Source organism: Alligator mississippiensis, chromosome 2, assembly GCF_030867095.1.
Source record: "Alligator mississippiensis isolate rAllMis1 chromosome 2, rAllMis1, whole genome shotgun sequence".
Lineage (NCBI taxonomy): Eukaryota > Metazoa > Chordata > Crocodylia > Alligatoridae > Alligator > Alligator mississippiensis.
In genome coordinates, this window is record NC_081825.1 from 115,116,238 (window position 1) to 115,136,365 (window position 20,128).

The 20,128-nt window shown below is 43.6% G+C and overlaps 1 long non-coding RNA gene across 6 annotated transcripts in view; it reads left to right on the forward strand.

Moving 5' to 3' along the window:
- Nucleotides 1-20,128, forward strand: part of LOC132248584 (uncharacterized) — a 127,750-nt gene that overhangs the window by 63,756 nt on the left and 43,866 nt on the right. For 3 of the 6 annotated variants that reach the window (XR_009459833.1, XR_009459835.1, XR_009459834.1), the window contains exons 3-5: nucleotides 16,981-17,052; nucleotides 17,812-17,918; nucleotides 19,018-19,310. This is a non-coding gene — a long non-coding RNA (uncharacterized LOC132248584). Of the gene's footprint in view, nucleotides 1-13,444; nucleotides 13,626-16,980; nucleotides 17,053-17,811; nucleotides 17,919-19,017; nucleotides 19,311-20,128 lie in introns of all 6 variants that reach the window. The other 3 variants (XR_009459837.1, XR_009459832.1, XR_009459836.1) reach the window with 2 other exon arrangements.

Below are 20,128 nucleotides of genomic sequence, written 5' to 3' on the forward strand. Positions count from 1 at the left end.
TCAAGTTGGTTGGATATATCCACTGAGTTGTGGATCTGCCACTGTTATCTCTTTTACACTGGATAGAGGTCAGCAGAGAGGGAACAAATGGAAAGCTGGGGCAATTGGCTCTGGGAAATGTCTGTAGAGAGAAGGTCAAATAGTCTGAGAGCCAGGCTAAGATGTAGTTTGTTACTAGTAGAGAATCCAAAATACCAGAAGCAGTAGGTGGCTACAAAGCAGCAATTTGTAAGCATGGGGCAGCATGAGTGGCAAGGAGTCACAGGGGCAATTACGTGTATACAGACACAACAGACTACGCGGGCTGATATATAAATTAGGTACCCACTGGGTGCATCTACACGAGATGTTTACTGCGGAGTAAACTATAATTAGCTCTGCAGTAAATGTCTCACATCTACACATGAGACCCTATTAGGCTGCAGGAAACTAATTAATTCTGCAGGTGATAGGGCTGGCTGGGGCATGAGTGTGCTTCAGCGTGGGGGCTGCCTGCCAGCTAGCTCCACACTGGAGCACCCAGCCCCTCCACAGCACATTGACCCAGGTTGGAGCAGGTCTGGGCTGGCAGGCTGACCCCAGGACCCACTTCCAGCCAGGGCTGCTCTGACCTGGCTCAACATGCTGCGGTCCCAGGTGTATGTGTAAACGAGGCACCTGGGAGCAATAAACTCTGGCACAATAAGCATTGGAGTTCATTGCATCACATCAATATGTACGTGTAGAGAGCTAGCATTTCAGGAGACTGGGACTCAGAACAATCACAGCACTTTTGCTTGAGCTCATAGTATAGAGAACACACAGATATCCTGCAAGCATCTAGACAGAGCTGGTGTACCAAAGCACTTGCAATGACACTGCAGAGAGGTCATTCACAGTATTCAGCCCACAAAGGGACCCTTTCTTTACAAGCAGTTTAGTTGCCAGCTAGGACCATTGACTAATGTTACAGATTTATATAAAAAGCTACATCTTATGAATGATAACATAAATAGAGACGAAATTACTTATGGTCGAATCTATAAACAGGTCAAATCAAGGTTATTGTGAAAAATGGAATCACTTTGCAAAGAACAGTGGCTGGTAAAAAATGTTCCACAATGAAAGTGTTAACAAGCAGACATGCAGATGAAACCTTTTTTTTTGTGGTGAGTAAAGAGGTAATCATAACATGACATGAAGTTAAGGGCATGCATTCAATAAAAGTGACCGTCTTGCAAAAATATGTTACTTAGCACTAGTTCTGAAAAAAAAAGATAAAAGCAAAATGCATTTGTGAACAACCATCCAGCAAAGCTCTGATGATGGTCTAATAACAAAGCTCTCTTTTGAATTTCTGAATACATTTTCAAGGCAAGATTCCAAGACAAGTTGGAAAGAAATGAGCAAAATTAGATTACAAGATAAACACTTCAGTGAGAGCAAACTAATCACATCAAGCCAAAGCAAAGGAAAAAATTATATTCATAGTGTGTTAGTTTGTTTTACATTTGTTCTGATGAGCCCTTAATACTAATCAGTGGAGCTCAAATTAGTGGAATTTCAGTTCCCCTTTATTAATCTTTCACAATCCTGATTCATGTCATCTTCCTGAGGTCAGTGAAAATAAACCACTTGTTTCAAGCATGTATTAAAATCAGCAGTAGTTTGAATTTTCCTATAGTGCTTTGCAGTGTACCTGAATACTAACCTCATATGAATATCATGAGGGGCAGTTCACTTGCAGTGCCAGTCCGCTCAGACTTCTCCAGAGCCTTTTCGATTTGGTGAATGTTGTAGCGGAGTTGATTTTTTGATTGGTTTATTTTATCCCTGGAAATAAATTCTACTGAATGAATGAGATGAGCATCCAAGATCAGAATTTTTTTTGCTTTATTATACGTGAGAAATAATGAGACTAATTGATTCAAACAGTCACCTATCAAAACCTGTTCCTTGAGGTAATAATGGAGGAAATGCTGACAAATAGATCCCTAGAATTTACACCTTGCTATAATAGGGAAAATAAAGCAACAAGTATGCTGGGTCTGAACCCTAAGAAATTGATAGAATATGGGGTTACAATGTTCTTATTAAAATTTGGAATTTTTACCATATCTGTGCATTTTAGCACATGCTATTCTATTACCATATTTACCCATATACCATATGTACCCTGCATCAGTACTCTAAAATTGGAGTGCATGTCTTAAGCAGGGAAGCTGATTTTTTATTCATTTGAATAAATTAAAGGATAAAAGCATAGAGATACTGTGCTTTAATGGCTGCCAAGATGGCTTCCACTTCTTTCTGGCTCAGGAAGCAGCAGGGACAGAGTCCAGTGTCCCTCTTTCAGCTGCTTGGTGTAGAAGTGGGCAATTATTTTGGCTGGAGAGCCACTTAACAAATTTTGGTGAGCTGTCGAGAGCCACACACACAAAATTAATGGTGAAAGTATAATGTTAACGAATTATAGAAAAAGAACAAATCATTTGGTAAAAATCAAACATCTACTATAAAATATTTTAATTTTATTTAAAAAATATTTTTCCCCTTATTTAAGTTTTTTTTAGTAATGTACATAGAGGCAATTGCATAATAGCAGAAAATAAAGTCTCCCTCCCAAGGGAACCAAAACCATCCAGCAGGATACTCAGCCAAGGGAGGACACCCCACCCCCAGCAGAGCCCTGCCGCAACCCAGCCACCCCCCAAATCACAAGGGACCTCCTGCCTCTGCCTGCACCCATATGTCCCTCAAGAATTGCCTGCTACCCCTTCCTATCCACACTTACCCCCAAAAAGCTTGGGAAAGTCTAGCAGCTCCATCCAGCCTGCCCCAGCTCCCCACCAGGGCCATACAAGCTGAGTCCACCTGCAGCCTGGGGATGTCCCTTCTCCCAGGAGGAGCCACAGCCCCAAGTCCCTGGGGGCAGCCTCACTTGGGTGACTGCAGCTGGGAGGCAGCAGGTGGCTGGGCTGTCTTTCAGTGCTACACAGGGCAAGGAGGGAGGTCAAGAGCTTCACTTACTGGGAGGCACCAGGGAAGCTCCACTGCCTCCATCCACAGGTGCACAGCACCCACTGCACAATCCTAGTGTCCAGGATAGCTCCTGGAAGATCTGAGCCACAGGCAGGTGGAGCACCACTGGCCTAGCCCAGGGCTCCAAGTGTGGCTCACCCAGGTCCAGCTGGAGCTACTGCCAGTGCTTCCTGCCTACGGGCTAGATAGAGTCAGTTGGTGGGCCAGATACAGCCCATGGACTGTATTTTGCCCATCCCTGTGCTAAGGCATTTTAGTAGCTGTTGGCTGAGCCCTGTACCTTCTGCCCAAAGCAGCAATTGAACTGGCTTAGAGCATGCATGAGCTTCTGCATGCAGTAAGTAGCATCTTAAGGAGGCTTGTGATGTGGAAACTAGACTTTATTATTAATAGGAAATTATATAAAGACCTATTTACAGTAAAGTAACAGTCTTGCTACTGACCTCCCAAGGGCCCGGGGCCTAGCTTTGTTGCTGTTCTGCTATACCAGGACATTCCTGCTATCTGCTGCTGCACACTTCGTGGACATCTATGTTTCCAGGGATTGTTGCTCTGTGTCACATAATTGGCCATGATTCTGAAAAAATATTTTTTGTACCTTGCTTTCCAAAAACCAGTTGTGCATCTTATTTGGGGGAGCATGAGAAAACAGTTCTATTCCTTTTGATGGAAAGAACATGGATGATAAAGATAGAGAGGGAAGAGAAAATAAAACAAGAGAGAATATGTGATGGAATATATAAATCCCACCCTACAATAGCCCAGGAAGGGTGAATGGATGGATCATGTGACTAAAGGGATGCAACTCTAGCTGTGACTAAAGGGCTGGTTAGGGACAGCTGTCATAAAAGATGCAGCCCTGGCAGCTGGGGAGTGGAGCAGGCAGGGAGTGGCTTTCGAAGTGCTTTGGAGCATGGACAAATGTTCGAAAAGACTTCGAAAAGGAAAGGGGCGCTGCTGTTCCAAACCCCGGCAGCCTCTATGCACAAGCCTGCAGCAGTACAAATGCAGCCACACTGCTCCACTGTAAAACCTGCTTCATCCAGGAAGCAAGTTGAAGCTGTTCAGCTCCCTTGTATTACCACAGGCTGATGCACACATAACACTTACAACATAACAGCTGTGCCCACTTCCAAGCAACAGCCTTTAATAGGGTCCTGCCCCTGGCCCCTTAGCCCTTGTCAACTTTGTTGTCTTTGGGCCATCTCCTCTTTTCATCTGCCTTGCCTTAATGTATTTATCTTTTAGAAAGAAGGAAGTTGTCCCTGAACACAGGTGTCCATCCTCCTTGCCTTAAGGGATAATTACATGGGCTCCGTCCTCCCCAGTACCATGCCTATGCCTCTTACATGTCACATTTAGTTAGTAAATGTGCCTACAGGATAACTGCCCCTACAGGATCCTGGCTCCATTTAACCTTACATCAGCTCCTTTCTGGGCTATGGGCACTTTGGCCTCTTCAGTCTTCAGCTGTGGCCCCTCTTTCCTTTTGGTCCTTCTTAGCCCCTGACCCCACTCCTGGACCAGTTGAGGGAGTTCTCCAGTCTCCTGCTGTGGCCCATGGCCTACAGCCTTTCCTGGGACCTGACCCTGTTCCTGGGCCAGTGAGACCTATGGGCACCTTGGCCCTGCCTGCTCCTCAGACCCTCTATTCTCTTCCTGAGTCCTCTAGCCCTTCTCCCTGGGCCAGCTGAGACCTCCTTGCCTCCCCATAGTCCCTTTCACAAACCACCAGATGCCCCCCAAACCCTACAGCTGCATGCTGGCTGTCCCACCAGCCCTAAGGCTGAGCTCCCAACCCTAAAACTACATCCTCACAGACATGCTCAGTAAGTCAGTCACTCAGCAGTCTGCTCAGGCACTTCTTCCCTGTCAGCTACCAGGATAAGACTGCCTCTCTACCTCAGGGCCTGGGTTTATATATACTTGAAGTCCTGCCCCTTCCAGTCAGATGTCTTCCTTGATTGCTGCCTGAGCTGTTCCTAGAGCTTTCTCTCCTCTTAAACTCACAGCCCTGTCACACAGTCCCACTTCCCTTTTGAAGCTGTTCTGTTCCCATGCCCTTTGATGCCAGTTGAGAAGCTGTATGAGAAGACAAAGCTCCACAGAGGATATAACAGAGAGCATCACCTTGAGAAGCTCCTACAGAGAGGCAAGGTTAGGAGCCACCCAGAGAAGCTTTGAGGAATCATAGAGCAAGCCTGAGCTCTTTTGCAAGCAGTTTTTAAGACCCCAGATATACCATATTTTCTTGAATGCTACATGCCTCCAAGTAAGACAGGTGCCTTGTTTTGGAAAGGCAGAATGAAGGAAGAATATTTTTCACAGTCATGCCAGAAAGCTCACCTACAGAGGAAGGGCATGGCCTGGTCTTCATCTCACTCATCCTCCCTTTCCTGCTTAGGCAAAAGCTGGCAGCAGCTATGAGAGGGTTTACTCTAGTCCTGATACTGGGGAATGGACTATTCCCTTGCAATTTATTGTCCAAGGAAGAAGAGAGAGAAGGAGTTGCTATTCTTCTTCATCCCTATTCTTCTATTCTGGTGTAGGAAATCAGCTTCTCCAGTTAAGAAACGCACCCCAATTTTGGAAGACTAATTCTGTGGAGGGAAATGCATATACTAGTCAAGTAACTGTATATACAGTTCTTGACTAAGTTGTGAGAGGTTGTATTAGGCCATACTGTAAATGAGGAGATGTATCAACACCAGTCCAGAGGTAAGGAGTATGGGCCACCTATATACAATCACAAGTCTTGACTAAGAGACTTGAGGGCCTCAAGAGGAAGCAGCTGATGCCTGAGTCACAGTCTGGCCTTTAAGTCATGGGGGAGGTAGTTTTGGAGTAGTTCCTCCAGAGTTGGGCTGAGACCCTAGATCAGTGGTCATCAGCCAGTGGATCTTGATCTACCAGTAGATCTTGGAGCCTCTTGCCATCGATCTCGGAGCCTCTTGGAGTTGATCCGAGGCTGGGATGGGGGGCGCTGAGTGACTGCATGCATGCACACGTGTGCCCCAACCCAGCAGATCAGTCCATGGGAGAGGGGAGGGGAGGAAAAGGAAGGGAAGGGGGCTAGATCGAGTCCCCCGTGGTGAGGGACAGTGCCACAGAGGCAGGAAAGGTAAGTTGAGCCAGGTGGGACTTACCTGCTGGGGAGGCATGCCCCCAAGTAATTTTTGGCCCTCTGCCTCGATCAGCTCCCCCCCTGCCCCTCCCTCCCCCACTTCCCTCCCCACAGACTTACCTGCTGGGGTGGGAATGGACGGTTGCTTTTAAATGCCAAAAGGTGATCTCCTACTTAAAAAGGTTGGAGACCACTGCCCTAGATGAAGCAGGTAGATTAGTAGAGAACCATCTCAAGCAAGGGTTAGCAATGCTTTACCATCCGAAGCTGGAGCTTGCAATCTGGCTTCCTGCCAAAATGGGCTGCAGATCACCACTGGTACCCCACCACTGGTACCCCCACAAGCGCACAAACTGCCTATTCAGGCCCTGACAGATTTTGACTGTGAAACAACATAGGTAATGAGGAGACACCAGAGGCAGAAAATACGTCCCTGGTGGCTGTGCGGTCGCTGGCTTCTTTGCAAGGGGGTATGGTGGGTAATTCCTGGGTTCAAGTCCATTCAGTTGTTTAGGGGACAAATTAACCTTGTTATGGTAGGTGTAACAAGAAACTGCCATGCCTGGTCTTGGGTGGGCCCAATAAACATCCAAAATGGAAGAAATCATTCTAACCTTTGATGACGCTTTCATGGGACCTTTCCACTACACAGATGGAGTCTTGTTTCTAACTCACGTGAAGCTGTGTAAGATAAGGCAGGAGCTAAAAGCCTCATGGTGGGAAGGAGGGAACTGGTAAAGGGTGAAATCTAACCACCCAAGAGGAGATTCTTCCTGAATCATGACAGATGACAAGAATACAAAATGACTGCTCCTTCCATCCTGACGCTTTTGCTATAACAACAATAGGCAAAACCCAGCTGAAACAAAAGAAGCTAATAATGAATCTAACTTGAGGGTGGTGCAACAGAGAAAGTGCCCATTTCAGCGATTATACAAAGAGGGAGTAGAATTCAGATAGATATGCTCCAGTCAGATTTGGCAAGACAATTCCCTCAAAGAGATCTTTTTTACCTAGTGGCAGAGGCATTTAGAAGGCAAATGCTAAATCTAACTGGTGGTAATATGGGGTGTTCTGAAAAGGACTGTTGAAACTAGCCAATGAGGTGGTATCAGTAAAATAAATGGTAAAAGAAACTATGGTTTTTGTGCCTATTGAACTGCTCCTTTTGGGCTGGGATCCACAAAGGTCTGTGATTTTTGTGCACCCTATGCAGATTACCATCTGGTTGCCCCCAAATGGATAGCTCTGGCACTCTCATCCTCTAGGTGAAATACTCTTTGAACAAGTTAGGATAGATCTGGTAGGCCTGCTGAATAGGAGTTCAACAGGTGACCAGTATTTCTATTATTGAATGGATTTATGCTACCACAAAGCAATCTTTCTCCAATCTGTGACAGCACTGACAAAAGCTAATGAACTATTCCCAACCAGAGAAATTCTAACAGGTTAAGAGTTGGGCTTCCTCAGCATTTTCCAGGGTGGAGACCTTTCATTGTTAGTAAAGGGGTTCAGTAGTTTCTACATCCAGATAGTTCCCTGCTTGACTGATAAAGGATGTATTGACAACATACCGTCCCTAAACTGATGGGTTGGGTAAATATTTTAATCAAACCCTTAAAAAGGACATTGAAGTCCTTCATACAAACAAACTTTCATTGGTGGGAATTGCTCCTTCTACTTCTCTTGCAGGCCCTCAGGCTCTGATTGGGTTTCTCTTTTTGAATGTCTTTATAGCCTCCAACCCTGAGGCAACCTTAGTTAAGGAAAGCTGAGAAGAGCAGGGGAACAACAGCCTAATGTCATGTACTAGTACATCCTTAAGATAAAGGACAGGCTGAGGATATTGAGAGACTTCTGTGACAAATGTCCACAAAACTCAAAAGATTCAACATCAGACTTAAAGCAAGGGGTGAGAAAAGGCTGAACTGAGAAACTAGGTCTTAATACTCTTCCCTCTCAGACTCTAAACTGGTGGCGAAGTTGTAGCGCCCAGGACGTTAGGTCTAAAGAGATTAAAGTTTGCCAGCTAAGTTTGAGGAAACAGTGAGAAGCGTACCATAATTTTTGAAACTTTAGAACAATGGTGTCAAACTCAGCTCCTGCCCTGGGCTGGAGCTTCCTTGTGGGCCATATCCAGTGCAGGACATAGGGTGGTTCTGGCAGCAGTGGCAGCAGCTGCGGCTTCCACCTGGTTATGTGATGGCAGTGGCAGCAGCTCCAGCTCCCACTGCATGTCCCATGCCATAGCTGGAGCTGATACTGACAACATATCTCCTTCTAGAGTGTCAGCTTCAGCTCCAGCCTGGGGGAGGCAGAGGTAGTGGCATCAGGGCTAGCTGAGGAGTTGGGGCCATAGCAGCAGCCATGGGCAAGAGACATCCAAAGGACAACTGGGGTGTGTCGGCCCTTGCTTACCCTTCTGCACTCATTTCCATGTCTCCAGGGGCCCTCAGAGCCTTGGATTCTGTGCCAGGCCATTTTCCCTGGCCATGCCCCCAACTTCCAGTAGCCTGTTGGTAGTCCTGGTGGGGTATAGTGGCTCCACAGGCCTGATCCTATCTGTGTGCCATGTCTGACACCCCTGTTTTAGAACATGCCATGTGAACATTCAGTTAGGACAACATACCTCACCTGCTCAGTCAAATCTGGAAAATTGAACCTGTTCTGAACTATAGGTTCAAGCCATTCAAATAGGCCATCACTGTAGGAGATTTTTAATTGGTCGTCTTATAGCTTCAGAGTTAGATGAATCTTATATTCCATCATTTCAAGACAAAACATGGCAAAACTATCTAATTGGTCCCAAAGAACATGTAAAAAGTAGCCAACGAGGACATAGAATGGATGAAGGAGCTGGGAATCATGGTAGAATGGCAAAGTACTACTGTGTTGGTCCCCAAATCCAACTATTCAATCAGGTTTTGTGTTGACTTCAGAAAGGTGAACACCATATTGGAGTTGGATGCATATCTGATGACACTCGTTAAGTAATTCAAGTAGTTGTCCCACAACACAACTATAACAAAGTTGAATTTGTGGGAAAGATGGGGTAATAGCCATGTTCTGTCATTGGGCAGAAGTAATGGATCTAAAACATGTATGTCCATATATCCAACCAGATAGAAGTGTTAAAATATAAACCTAAATGCCCTTTTACAGCAATCAGTAGAACACATGTGAAAATAAAGAATTTGTGGAAGAGAATGGTATTTTTAAATGATCTCCCCAATTACTAATAACATTCTATACTTAGCTTGGTAGAATTTTAAAAATTGAATTTGTTTTTCATCTTTTCATTTTGGCTGTGTCTCTTTTCTACTTTATTAAGCTGAGCACTGAGATTAATGTGATCAATTTCATTTTTTGTTTCATGTTGTATTTGTGTTTCCAGTACTAGAAGAATGCAGAAATATATGTATTTTTAAAAATATATCATTCTTTAGTTCATTTCGTTAGCAAATAGGTCGATCATTAGTTTTTCAAAGTCTTAGCAGTTGGTAAATAGTTGACGTACAGTAGCTTCAAAGGAGTTATTTTGTTGGTACTTCAACTTGGTGGAAAATAAGGAAATATGTGGTGAGGGGAAAACACCTTGAGGACTTTTTTTCTTAAGTGGGCTTTGGATGGATTGGTACTCATATGGAAACTTTTGTAGAGGGAGAACTTTTAAAAAAAGATGATTATCCATTTCTATTCTCCCTTATTCAACCTACAGTTTGTGTAGGGATTTACTGGTTGCTGCTCTTTTGCTTTATCATTTCATCTCAAAGTCACCACTGTGCCACCCACTGGCTTTTACTTAAAGGGTAATTAATGTATGCACATTATATTGGGAAATTTGCCAATGGGTCTCAGAAATTATGAAAACTTCTGGGTGGGACTTGGCAGGGAGTTTTCCTATTGTGCAAAACTTTTCAGATTTTGAAATCTTTCTCATGCCATGCTGCATAAACCAAGACCTAATCAAGATTTTTATGAAAAACAGAGGGACAGCCTCTGGGCAGGGACAGGGAAAGAGAGAGGAACAGCCCAAAATAACCAAAATGCTGGTAATAAGGTACTCACCTGGAATATGTGAAATTCAGGTTCAAATCCCTCATCAGAATCAGGTGGAACAAGGACTTGACTCTTGATCCCTCTCTACCCCAGGAAATTTCCCTTATTGATGAGACCATTCTGCTCTCTCTCTCTCTCTCTCTCTCTCTTGTTTTTACCAGAAGTTCCATCCTGGACCTGAGAAAACTCTACCAATAGAAGTTCTGTCAAACTAGTATGATTCTATAAAAGTTTCACTTTCAGCAAATCATTATTTTCCAGTGAAAAACATTTCACTGAAAAATTTCCAATCAACTTTACATCTGAATGTGATAGCCTAGACTACATCTAAAAGTGCTAAAAAATATCATCCTAGTTTTACTAGTATTGGTACAGGCTTTCACACTTTATTGGGACATATACTGGATCAGGTGTTGGCTAGTTATTAACAAAACTCTTTTCTCTTGATTGCATTAGTTGTTTCTGTCCTAATTATGTTAATGCCAGAAATTTAGAGCTATTTCCTGTTGAACTCAGTAGCAGTTGTATTCTAGTTCCAATATGGAGTCTTTCCCTGGCTAGTAATGATGTTATGGCAGGGGTATGTCTGCAGGCATCCCTGGCAGTCTCATGGAGAGATGCTCTTAAACACTCTCTGCTCACCTACTCCTGCTCTCTTGTTCCAGGTGCAAAGCCAGAAATGTTGAGGTGAAGCTGCTTCAAGGCAGCCCCACAGCTATCTCTAAGCATGCTGGAGACAGAAGTCTCAAGAGTGGCCCTGGGGGCACTCTCAGAACAGGGTTTTCAGCTCTGGTATGTGAGAGCAGGAGCCAGAGTAGGAGTGGGTGGGCAGAACATGTCAGCAACTCCTCCCTGGAATTCCAGGTAGATAGGCCAATTGTGCTGCATGGTCTTGCAAGGTATTTGTTTGTGGTGGAGGGGAAGATAGGGCAACTTATTTGCTTATTTTTTCTCTTTCAGAATGCTAGCAAGAAGTTTTTAGTCTTGGGGAAAATACTATGGTGGTGTTTTATGTGTAATTTTTCTGTAGCAAGAAGCAAGGGAATTCTTAATCTAAGTAGAATCAATTACTGGGGCAGTGTTTCTCTCTGCCCAGGCACATGTGTCTAGTTACCAGCGATCCTTGAATGATAGGATCACCTGCCAGCTGTCTATGATCACTTCAGTTTCAGAACGGTTATAAAAGAAACACATAAACAAGAGGCACAGTAAATATACCTAGACTTCATATCACAGATTTTTCCTGGAAGAAAGTCATATATAAGGCACTGATATCTAATAGTGCTTTGCCAGTATGTGTGTGAAGATACAGCCAACAAGTGAACATGACACTTTACTAGAATAATGAGAATTGTGTTAATGCTTAAAGCAATCTAGTTCCCTATAGAGTTTCTTCCAAGAACCTTATACCTTCCCCCGTTCACTTTGGATTTTGGATTCAGATGCCTTGTTCCGGCGGTTGGGGGGGGGGGGGGGTTGGGCACCCAACCCTCAGACCGACCATGACCTTCCCTTTCAATAACAGGCAAATTTATTGACAGATAGTGATAACAGAAAAGAAACAAAGCAAGCAATCAAGCAATTCTATATATCTACGAATCCTAGTGCTGTCATCAGAGTCAAGATGCATCTCGCCAGGACGCAGGCTTTGGTCTGAAGGCTCTCTCTCAGGTGTCAGATGCCAGCAGCCTGAAGGTGGGATGCCAAGGTGCCCCACTCTCCCCTACCAGTGGGGTGGATGAGACGAGTTGGTGGTATGTCCTCTGTTCATGACAGCCTTGGGGATCCCTCTCAGAGATGGGGACCCTTTCCCAGGGATGGGAACAGGGACCCCTCTCAGGGACCATCTCAAGGAGGAGGACCCTTTGTTACTTTCAAGTGTCTGCTTTTGTATTCTCCTTCCATCATGGTGACTCTTCATTCATGGCTATCGCTGACTGGTCTCTCTGTGGTCGCCATACTGTTCACGTTCTGTTTTGTAGCACATTCCAAGCCTATCACATGGACATCTCCCCCAAAACAGGAATTTCAGGCCGTCTTTGGCCTTGTGAGCTGATGCCACCTTATCTCATGTTATGGAACAGTGTGGTATATGCCCCCAGTTTCTCAGACCGTTTCCTTGTTTGTTAGACAGCCTGTCTACTTCTGAGGGCTGAGAAAACTGTGTGAGACCCAGGCTTTTGTAAATCAATTAATCCCTACTGCCCATCCTGAACCATTCTAATGCATATACATACTTATAAGCTAATTCCCAAAAAGCAAACCTTTAAATACCATTTTTTTAAGCTATCATGTCCATTCCCCCCCCCCCCCCCCCCCAACTGGCTTTCTTGAATTTTTAAAGAAAGGATCTGAGGACTTGTATACTTGTTAACTACATTTAAACACAGCCCTATAAGGTAGGGATTAAAAAAACCCTCAAAGAGGATGGAATAAAATGCAACAACCATTTAACAGCTCATAACAATGCAACGTAGCAGGGTAGGAAGTGAATAAAAATGCTGCATACATTGGAATGGGAATCCATTGTGCAGAGGAAACTGGGTAGGCAAGTAATTAGCTGAGTTACTGTTTGGCCAGAAACAGTATATTAATATTCCAGACTTACAAAATATGCCATGGTCAAGAAGTCCATTTTTACATTTCATGTAAGCTATGGCACTTGTAATAGCAGTTGCCCTACTGCTCTGCTGAATCATAGGTTTAGCACTGACTCAGAGAAGAGCATCACTAATGTACGCCACCACCTGCAGTATCTGATACGTGGTGCTGCTCCTCCATCCATGTACTCTTCTAAGCCAGATCTGCTTAACTTGCCGAAATACACTATGTTCACCCAGGGAACTATGACCCTTATACTAGTAACTGCTACCAGAGGGAATGCTTTATTGTTCAAGGGATAGTAAAGAGCCTGAAAAGACAATCTGGTAAAATTTAAGGTCATTATTCTGTGGCTTCTAATATACAGACATTTGTTTTAAAGTTATATTGCTCCAAGTCCTCTATATGCTATTGGCATTTCAAACTGTTTTAGCCTTCATATCATATATATGGTTACGGGTCTTTGGCTAGTAAGGTAGCAATAAAGCTAAATGTGTCTGCTTTTCATTACCCTGGAGCTAGAAGTTTTATATTCTGGTAGCTTGCAATTTTCATCTCTTGTAAATTCAGATTCTTCCTACTGATTTTTACTGTTTGTTTGTTTGTTTATTGGTGGCCTGCTGCCATTCTCTTTGATAGGCCAGAGGCTCTCTTTGAACTACATATCCCAGGATGCAATATGGTCTCCCTCTTCATGGGGCATGAGTGTATCTGAGAGATGCAGAGGGGGCATGAGTGTATCATGGAAGATATGCTGCTGATGAACCTGATGCATAGAAGAGAAAGAGACCTGAGGCAACTAGAAAAGCACTCCCATGAGGTAGAAGCATTTCCGAATACAAGTACACCAGGATTAAGTTTGAGACAGTAAGGTCTGAAAAAAATCACTTCAACAAAAAAATTTCAACCAACTGCTCGTCTGAACTTGAGCCGAGAACAAGCTTAATATCCTGTATTAGAGATGTGTAGTGAACCATGACTGGTGTTTTCCAGGTCTAGATTTTCTTTATTTCTAACAGAACACAGTCTCATTTCCCTTTGTTCTCTCTACTCTTTTAAGCATCATCATCAGGGGTCTGTTTAAAAATCACAAATTCTCTGATAAAAAAATTACAAATTTTTTTATTAAAATCCCCCAAATACACATTTCCCACAATTAAAATGAAACACCACTATATAGGTATCAATTGAACACATTTTATTGATATATTTACAATTTTAAAGCAATTTGGAAGTGAACCAGTGCCTCAATCACTATAAGAAGATAAATGATAAATACCTATACATTTTAGCATTTGATCTGTGGATTTTTATCATGGAAAATCAGAGTTTTCCCTGCCCCCTTCACTCACCACGATGCAGGTCCAGCTGTGGCTGCCTTCCTCGCCACCCCCCCGGCCCATCACTGTTTTCTGGTGCTGAGCAGCTCTGACATGCTGGCACAGAGTGGATAGGGGAGTGGGTGCATGCTGTGTGTTGCAGGCTTGGGCGGGGGGAGGCTGGCTCCCCACTGCTGCATGCATTCCTGGGGAGGGACAGGAGGGACCCATGTCCACCAGATCTATGTGCAGGGCGGGGCGGGGCGGGGCGGGTGTGGGCTGCCCTCTGCAGATTTAGGCTCTCTGCACTGCAACCCTCCCCTAGGGTCTCTGCAACCCAGTGGGTGGGACGCAGTGCGGCAGGGCATAGCGGAGTCCGGTGGGAAAGCTCCTTCCTGCTGCAAGCTCCATGCTGCCCTGGTGACATGCCCCCTGTGGAGGCCCCAGGGGAGGGCAGCAGGGCAGGGAGCCTAGGCCCACAGCAGGCAGCCTGCACCCACATCTGCCCCACACACAGGTCTGGGGGGCACGGGTTTCTCTTGTCCCCACCCCCCGAGACTGCTCCATCCACCCAATCCCCTGCATGAGCCACCCATGGCTCCATCCTGCCCCAGCCCCAGCACTACCCAAATCCCTCCCTTCCTCCCTGTGGGAGTCTCAATCGTCCCCCCCACTCTGACTTACCTGCAGGAGCTGCTCTCCAGTCTGCCTGGTGGCCATATGCATATACAGGCACATGGCGCCCCCTGCCTGACTGCCCTCCTCCTGCTCCCCCCAGCCCCTTGCAGGCTGGAACTCTGCCAGCCTGCAGAGAGCTCTTTGCAAAAGTGCAAAATCCATGTGTTTCTCCATTAAAATGAAAACTTGTGCAGGGGGAGGGGGGGTAAAAGGGAAAATTCACATTTTTTTTCCATTTTTCCGTGGGAAATGGAAAACCTAGATCCCTGCTAATAAATGATGTGTGCTTAAGCTGATATACAATCAGTAAACAAATAATTTGCATTTAAATCATAAGCAGTAGCCTAGGAAAGTAGAACAAGGATTTGTTTATCAAGCCTCTAATATTAGATTACACCAAGAATGAATAAATGCTTTTTTGCAAAAATCTGACAACAGCTAGAAGTAACAACTGATGTTTTGCCTTTTGAGAACAACTAAGTTGTAGGTAGTCAGCTAGAATTGTATTCCAATAATAATGTGTCTTTGGTAACATGGTGTACATTATAACTGGCCTACTCAGCAAAGTGAAAGAAATTTGGTTCAGTTCAGTTCCCAAAAACTCAGTGAAACAAAGAAATTTAAATAACACTGATCACCATATTTATTTACTAACTCACATAAATATTAAGTGTAAACAGGGAATTGGGAAAAGACGTCAGCAAATTCAAGACAACTTGCTGCTATTGCATGCCACCTTCCTTCTCCCTCCTGCTTCTCCCTCAGTGAGTATAGGTGAAAATCTGTACTGTGCTATTGTGGTAACTAGATAAACATAGAGACAAGTACTTATTCTTATGCTTTGCGATGTAACCAATAAAAGGTTATAAAAGCCTCCTGGCTCTTTTTCTGACTTGGGTGGTGATAACATCTTACCCGCTAAGAGGGAATGGAAGATCATTAGGAAATGTGATTGTATTTCAATTTGGTGTGCAAAAAGAGTAATTAAGGGAATCATAACTGTACTTGAGTTCTGTCTAAGCTTGTGAAGGAGTCCTGATCATAAACAGGCTGTAGTTTTGCCTTTCAAAAAACCAAATGGTATCGGGTTCTTGGTAACAAGTGCATCTCTTCTGCAGAAGCCCCCTCTCCCCCTCACCTCCCCATCTCTCTATGAATGTCATTTTACCGGAATGTCATTTTACCGGAGATGTCAGATAAGATAGAGCTGCCACATATAGCATATAAGTAGGCATGATACCTGGCACTTTCCAAGTTTATGATAATTCATCAGCGTGGGACTCAAGATTACCTGAATTCACTACCTGCCTCTGCTACAGAGTTCTTGTATGGCTTTGAGAAAGTGTCTTATTTGCTCCATTCCTCAGTTCCCTTTCTATAAAATGGGGATAATAACATTTCTCTCTCTCATAGAAGTATAGGGAAGAAAATTATTGAGGGCCCCACATACAGAATACCTTGATAAATGAGCTGGTATTCTCTAGTTTGCTAACATTTCTTTATTCCCTGTAGTTCCTGCCATTTATCCCCATTTTGAAGCTGCCATAGTTAAGATTCTTTATGGCAGAAATTATCATCTTAATCAAAAAGAACTTACTTCACATCCTACCACTCCTCATAGTTGGCTAGAGAGGCTGCTGTTAAGCAAACACAAAGCATTCCTTGCCTCCTCCCACTGCTGAAAAAAAAAAATCTTAAATTCATGCTGCAAATTGAAATATAACTAGCAACCTTATACTTTTTGACTGAGCAGACTTTTTCAGGAGGAGTTCATAAAAGGCAAGAAAGAAGTTTCCAATGGTTCTTTTCAGTAAATTCCTTTTTAGAACATTTTTTCCTTGGCAGCATGATAGTTGTGATTTTAATTTTCAGTCATCTTTGGCTAGGTGTGTCCTCATTATTTTTGATTATGCATTGCCACCTGGTGGCGCATATACAGAACTATTCTTTTCTTCAATATACCATTTATTTTCCTGCCAGTAGGTAAAGGGAGAAAGAAAAATAAAATCGTTGGCTGACCTATATGAAAGGCCAGTACAGAATAAGCAACAAATGTTCCTCTGAGTCCCATCTTTTCTCCAATGAAATTTTCTGTTAATGAAAACCAGAGCTAGTTGCCCCATGACTTTATAGGCACAATGGTGTCTTTATATCAGTTGTGTTTGTGATTTGTTTCAGGCTCATCAGAGAGAAATGAAAGGGCTGTTCATTCACAGTGCAGTGTTCAAGAAACTTATGTGATCCATTGTGGTAAGCATGATGTGTAAACCCATAACCCACCAGAACGTTTCTTGTGGTTGGCTGGTGGTCTCACCTACTTCTGCAGCATTTGCACCTTATTTTTAAAATGCATTTGTTTCCAACTTCATGTTTGTAGAGAATTTCTCCTGAGTGTGAGCAAATAAAGCTGGAAAATGAAAGGAAATTAGAGAAAGATGAAGACAGCAAATAAAAAGCGGGGGCGGGGAATGGAGAAACAAAGATGGGCAAAAAGAAGGGAGAGGCAAAGATGCACAAATTTAACAATGGCAGGTGAGGAACCAATTGGAGACAGGCCATAGGTACAGACAAAAGTGCAGCTCCCAGCTATATCTCAGAATGTTTTCTGCAAAGTGCTCTGAGTTGCATCTTCCCGGACCAAACAGAAGTTCACTGTTGGTTCCAGGGGTGCTGGGAGCCTGCAGCCAGGTTCCCCTGCCAGTGCTGGCTGCTTTCTGAATGGGAGGGGGGGAAGGCAGCAGAGGGAGCTCATTTTGGGGGCTCCCCAGCCAGTGCTGAAGGGTGAGGGCTGAACTCCACCTGCTCCCTTTCACCCCTCCCATTCTGAAAACAGTGACAGGCTTGGAGTCCCGCAGACCTAAGTTACAGAAGATGCTACATTTTGAAACATCTTTATCTAATACCTAAAGCAATGAGGGTTCAGATTTTTCACCCTATCAGCCATTTTTAAGTTGTTTGCAGCCATGCACTTGTGTTTGGTCACAGCTATAAACTGCTTTCTGTGGGCAGATTGGGCAAAATTGTCATTTCTGTCAGGATGGTGAGGAAAAGAGGAAGAAGTGGACAAGACAGAAAGAGAAAAACCAGGAGGAAAGAGAGAAATTGCATGGTGGAAGGTAAGTGCCAAATGGAAAGAAAAGTAATTAAGGCTAATTGTAGAAAAAGCCACTTGACACAGTTTTTGCAAATATCTGAAAACATTTATGCCAATTAGTTGCAAACCTTAGGCTGCCTATAAGCTGACAGTATGACTTGCAATGGCTGAGTGCTTTCACACTGCTGTGATAAATAACTTTGTCAGAAGAGTTTGGTGTTTCCAATAAAGCTATTTGCTGGTACTCGGCTCATGGTGCCCTTGCTGAGTACACTGCAGTAGGAGAGTCAAGTGTGGCATTTCCTGACAAACTAATTTAAGTGGTTATTTTCTGACTGTTGCAATGTAGCAGCAAGTTTGCAGCAGCCTAGCAACAACTCCTAGCCTCTCATGTGGGGGAGAAGAAAGCCTTCAAAACTAAGGGTGTTTAGGTAACTGAACATCCTGTTCCTTCGAGGCATCGTGGTAGTGACTGGTGGGGAACAGTATTATATATTGGATGCAATATTTATAATACGTGTGTAGACATGTCTTTCTGGTTCTGCCAGCTTGTCAGCTGCTGCTTATTCAGTCCTCCCAATAAATTAGCACACCAGCATGAAATTGTGTTTTCCCCTTACAAAGAAAATTCTGCTTTTAAAGTGGAAATGTTAATGCACACAACTCTCTCAACCTTATTCTTTTGCGTTAAGTACTTGTCTGATGCCAGCTGGTGCCTTTCTCTAGTAACTATTTTGATGTCAGGGATATGAGTGGTTTGTCAGGGAAGGATTTTGGCCCACTCTTGCTAGAAGACTGCTGGAGATTTATTAAAAGTGAAAGCATGAAACATTGGAAGAGTAATAATGGTTGAAACAGAGAGTCCTCCTTTAAACAAGAGAATGAGAATGCCACTCTCATTTATTTGGCCTGTAAGAATTATGGAAACTAACATTTGGCATTTCTATAAATACTGAAATAAAGCATTGAAATGTCACATCCTTCTCTAAAAAGTCTTCCTCATTACCATACTGAATAATCAACAGACCAATTTTACTCCTGAAAGTCAAAGAATTGGCAAAGTCAAAGAATAAATTTGTATGGATCTGATATCTCTGTTTCCATTCCTGTCTTCTTTACAGGACTTGCTCACATTTATCAGTCCGCTTATTTCTGTGACCAGCTGTTTTCCTCTATGATAGCTATTAAACCTGGTGTACCAAATCACCTGATGGATGATATGAGCATTACTTGAGTAGCTTTGAAAATAAACAAGTATCAATCATAGATCAAGAAATGTCCAGTCAAATGTGAAAACACACTTCCACTAAGACGGTCTCTCAGATTCCTGCTAAATGAGTTATGAATACACCGTACAGACAATCAATCTTTGTTAGGATTTCAGAATCTAAGAAAGACCACTGAATTTTACAAAGTGAGTATGTTTTACTATGTGTATATTTCAACTGTCTCTTCTGCTGCAGCAGCAGATGAACCAATGTTGATTATGAAGTGTGGTACACTGACATAAGAAAATGTAGAATACTTTCAAAAGTGCCATGAAGTCTTTGAATCCTGTATCCCATTTTTGAAGAATCAAATTTGAAAGTAGGATTTAGGTTTTTAAGTTACTGAGACACTTTTTAATCTTCTACTTATCACTTTTTGGGCTTGTTTCCCAAAGCACAGAGTTCTTTTTTGAAACCAGTGCTACAGGGTTGACCAGTTTAATATGGGATTGTTTTTGTCTTTGTGAGTGGTAGAATCCCGTCTCAAATATGGAACCTTAAGGCTCAGTCAGGGAAGCAAGCAGCAGTGTAGTCCTTCACCAAGGTCCACATTGAGAAGGGCTGCCATCTCTGGCCCCTGTTGGGCTAGGACTTCCAGCAGTGGCTTTGGTTCCCCACCCCCTCCATAAGGCTCCTGCCTCTATAAAGCTTGCACAAGAAACAGGAAGCTGTGAGAACAACAAGGTTCTTGTTGTTTTGGTACAGCTCTGCTACCTCCTCTGTTCCTGTCTCCTGATCTCTGGCTGGACACTGCTGCTAACCTGGCCTGGACTCTGACTGGGTTCAGACTCAGGTGGCAAAGATGACATTATTCACATACTTGAAGTTATGTCTGTGCTACCTTGCTGAATCACAAACAGAGAATAAGGACAAGAGTCAAAGCTAATTAAGTTAATGAAAAAGGCTCCCATTGCCTTAAGTGGGATTTGGATTGCAGATTAAGCTTTCAGTGCCCACCAACATG